The sequence below is a fragment of the Egretta garzetta genome, unplaced genomic scaffold, assembly GCF_000687185.1.
Source record: "Egretta garzetta isolate BGI_Z169 unplaced genomic scaffold, ASM68718v1 scaffold126, whole genome shotgun sequence".
Lineage (NCBI taxonomy): Eukaryota > Metazoa > Chordata > Aves > Pelecaniformes > Ardeidae > Egretta > Egretta garzetta.
The window spans coordinates 718658-723147 of NW_009260128.1; the positions used below are offsets into that span (position 1 = coordinate 718658).

Here is a 4490-nt window from a genome sequence, read left to right on the forward strand (position 1 = left end):
ATTTGTGTTTATATAAGGGAGTGTAGATCTCAGTGTGTGCTAAGTGACATCAGGTGAGCATCTTTCTGTTCATGAAGGGAAGCAGAAAAGCCCTTTTGAGACATTTGTTTTAAATGGTATCTTTTCTTTTTCTTAATGGGTGGGATGAGGCTGATAGTGTTGCAGCAAGGAGAGTGGAGTGGGTTGGAGGAAGAAAGATGAGGAAAGCAAGAGAAATCTAAGCTACAGAAAATAAATGTGTGGTTTAGCAACTTCATTATAATTGTTTTTACAGACTCTTGTCTGTAATCAGGTTTGGACTATCCTTATCTGTGCTGAGGTGAGATTCCTGAAAATCACATGCTTTTACAAAAAATAATATGCAATATTTTTCTTGTTGGTGACAGATAGAGGAAAATTGTACTCAAAGCAGTCAGAAAAGATCTTAAAAAACCCCTTGGGTCTTGTCTGCTGTACTTGCCCCATGGCAATTTTAGGAAATAACTTGCAACAGCATTCTTTCCCAGAATATATTCTTTCTCCTGTGTCATACTGTTTGCATAAAATTGTAGTGAAAACTAAATAATTTTGATATCCTTTGCAATGATATATGAGGTGTATGTAAACTATTGAGCAACTGTGTTAGCACTGGGGAGTACTTTCTCAGATAAATAGTGTTTCAGAACTTGGCCTGTCTCTCAGAAGGATGGTTTTCTAGGTCTAGGATCCTTGCTAAGGGCATGTACAGTTGTCCGTAATCATAGAAATTGTTGTAGTGTCTAGATAGGCCAGGAAGGGCAGGACTCTGATACGCAAGGCATTGTACAAGCATGATTAAATACACTTATTGGTACTAAACTCATGATGACTTCTCATATTTAAATACTATGATTGCCACTGAAATCTTGGTTTTGATCATTCACAATGGAAATGTGTCTGGAATAATGTATTTTTCTTTCAGGAAGGAATCTTCAGAGAAATATAATTGTGGAAGTCAAAAGTGAAATAAGATTTGATACAGCAAGGATTGTACAGTTTCACAGGTAATGAAAAATTAAATCTGTAATAAATAACGATGAAACGTGTAAGGGTTATAAAGCAGTATATTTTATGAAATAATTTAACACTGGAATTAAGAAGGCAGGATTCCTTGGAAGGAGGTTGCTCATGAGGCAGGTTACTTTTGTTACGTGGTTGCTCACATCTGTTTCCAAAGCATCTGACTGTGGCTGCTGATGGAATTAGCTGCAGGTCACTCACCTGCACCTGCCGGAGGTTTTCTTTCTTGGTGCAGTGGAGTACTAGGTTACTGCGATGAGGGAATTCTGAAGAAACAGATAAGGCGTGCCCAGTGTCTTGCTCTGTTTTGAAAGAAGGCTGAAGCAAAGAGCTTTCTTCTGAAGTTGTGTATCACACTGAGAGCCTAAAAAAATAAAAAATCTGTTCAAAGATTTCCATCTAGCTGGCACCCAGTGCTGGGCAATGTGTCGTCTTGCTTCCCAGGAAGCTACATAACCTGGACCTGACACTGGGGGGGGGGCGGAGGGGGGGAAGCTTTTGCATGTCATTTTGTTGGGTAAGTTTGTAATTAAGAGTCTACATTAGCGGGCTACTGAAATTAGAGAGAACTTGCACATTTCTTAAAAGTAATTAAACTTTTTATTTTGTCTAATAAGATCTGGATATAGTAGTAAAATGTAATATTTACTTGCATAAGAATAGTCATTAATTTCGTAGGAAGTTTTAAGTAAATTCCTCAAATATTTTTATATTCCATGGTTATCCTTCCCATGCATGAGTAAGGCCAGGAGCATTTGCTAAATGTATCTAGCGTTGTAGCTCTGCACCATTATCCAACAACATCAGTCTGTGGTGAGTACATATTCCTAGACAAGGTAATAATTATGTTCTGGTGCTTGTAAATATGGAAGTACTTGCATACCTTTATTATTATGTGTAGTTCTGTTGAGTCATAATTAAGTGTGTGGGAAGAGGTAAGATCGAACCCTTATTTTACATAACTAAATTACTCTTCAAGGATCATATTTAACAATGCATTTGCAGCACCTTGTGATTTACATTTGGTTATTTATGTATTTTAATACGAAGTAACCATTAATGTTGAATAAAGGTGCTCCAGGTGCATTGGCTTAGAGCCTTTTGTAACTCCTGAATTACAGTTGGTGAGCTGTCACTGTAAACCAGCTCCTGGACTGAAGTCTATCGTTTGTATTTAGAATATACAAAAATTATAATGTTCTGTGAGATATTACAGGGAAAGGACACTCTTTAGAGTCTGATGATTACAAGGGGTGAACTTTTCTCAGGCTCCCATGAGTGAATAAGAAAATGCTGTTTTGCAGTTAAAACAGCATAACCTGCAGATAGTGATACCGTTGCATTTCTTGGTATATTCAAAAAGTTTAGAGAAGCCTTTTTTTGCCTTTCAGTGAAAATTCTAAATCATAATGTAAACCTCTTCATAGGACTCTGTGTGTGTGTGTGTGTGAAGATGATTAGAACCTCTTTTTTAACTACAAATATCCAACAGGCAGACTAGAGCGGGCTAAAAAAATTACATGATGATACATGTTTCTAAACCCCCATTTTTAATCCACTGTTCAAATGAAGTGAAATAAGTTATATGATCCCAACTTACCTGTATTTTTATGGGTATTGTTTATAATGTGACGTGTAGGACTGAGTTTTTTTCCATCTCTTTTTGTATTTGTTCAGTTATTGTTTTGTGTTTGGCAGACAGCAAGAAGTTTCCTTGGGTAAGGCAGTGGTGTTTCTGTAGTTGTTGCTGCCTGGATTCCTATTGTGAAGAAAGCAGGAAAGCAGCTTGGTCTAGGCTTCTGTCACGCTACCTGTTAGCTGACTCCGTAAGAAGGTAAATTGATGGGAAGAGACATTTTATTTTATTTCCCCAGGCAAAATCCCTGGGCTGTTTTTGGAATGACTTGAAGCAGCCTGGATAGCCGGAGTTATTTCTGTATCAGTCATCAACTGGGAAGTGCCCGGGTTTCGGCAGCAGAACCGATTCAGCTCAGTGTGTGGCCGCCGCATAGTGCTGAGGTGGCTGGGTGACTGCTGGCGTTCACCGCTTCCTGCTGTAATTCACTCACTTCACCCAAAAGAATCGTTGGGTAGCTGAAACGTTTTCAACTTTTAGTCCTGTTAAATTGGTTTGCTCACACGACCTGTTATTTCCTGAGCCTCTCGAGGTTGTTTTAATATTCTGAAACCCACAGTCTTGGTGGGGAGTTTTGTAGGGGAGCTGGTGCTGTACTCTGAATGCTGCAGACCTGCATAGTGTCCCCCTCTCATTTTGTGAGTCAAGCTCGTGCAAAATCTTTCATCTCCCAGGTTTTATGAAACTTGCAGGGTTTCATCAGGAAGGTTTCGGGCGTATGCTGTTGCAGTCATAAGCCCCATCTCATGCTCAGGCCTATTTTGGCAGCTTATTGTTAGATGTGATTCACACTGGATTCAAAGTAGGTTACTACATTTCTACAGTACTTCTGGTTTTTCACTGTTTTGGAGCTTCGTGACTGTTCTTGTGGCTGTTTATGGGATTTCTCTGCAAACAAGAATGTTGATCAGTTGACTGACATTTGTTAATAAGTGCAAGAAGCTGCTTCTTCACTATATAGAGAGCTGCTTAGTCTGGTAACCTGTATGTTATGAAGGTGACTAAAAAGAAAATACGAATCTTTTTCCAGCTCAGATTTTTTGAATAGTTGGCTGCAAGTTCCTACAAAGATCGTACAATGAGTAATCCCGTTGAAATCAGTGACTCAACTCATTGCATAAAGATTGGTGCAGGTAGAACCTATGCAGTGTGGTCTCCTCATGACAGTAAGAACCCAAATCAGTGTTTTAAGTCTTAACACTTCAGGATGCAAGTACCTGCATGACCCATGTGCTCAGTTTTCAATCAAGTAAGGCAGACTTCTGCTTGAGGCTAAAGTGAAAAATTAGGTCTTTTTGTTGCTATAAATTATTTTAATGTTTACAGGCTTGCATGTATGTATGTTTTTGCTTCCTAATCAGACATCTACAGAACAATTGGCACTATACGTTTCCTTTCCTAATTCATGTCAATTTTTTTTTTTTTTTTTGAAACCTTTTTTTCCCCCAAGGGTTACTGAGTTTTCTCCGTTTAATAGGTGGCATGGAGAATTCTGTAACTTTCAGGATATTCTCACGATCTGGCTGGTTGCTTTTGTCCTTTTGGCTAAAAAGTAGATTTATCCCTACATAAGGAATTTATAGAAGGTACCTATAGCTAACTTATCTTGAGTTTAAACTTCTGCGCTCATTTGTGCTTGAAAAAGATGAAGTAAAGTCTAGCTGTATTAGTGTTAGAGTAAGAAGGGGTTGATCATGCGAATTTTGACCACATGCTTTCCTTCTGACACATTCAAAACAATAAAGGAAACAGAAGTGCAGATTTACAGGTTTAATCAATGCCACTGGTTTTCAGCTTTTAAGTCTTTTCCTGTAGG

At 38.5% G+C, this 4490-nt stretch overlaps 1 protein-coding gene across 1 annotated transcript in view; it reads left to right on the plus strand.

Moving 5' to 3' along the window:
• Nucleotides 1-939: 939 nt before the first annotated feature.
• LOC104128651 (myelin basic protein) overlaps nucleotides 940-4490 on the plus strand; it is a 96489-nt gene continuing 92938 nt past the window's right edge. Inside the window, exons 1-2 of the mRNA XM_035896938.1 lie at nucleotides 940-1022; nucleotides 2737-2872. The gene's annotated coding sequence lies outside the window, so the exon portion shown is untranslated. The remainder of the gene's footprint in view (nucleotides 1023-2736; nucleotides 2873-4490) is intronic.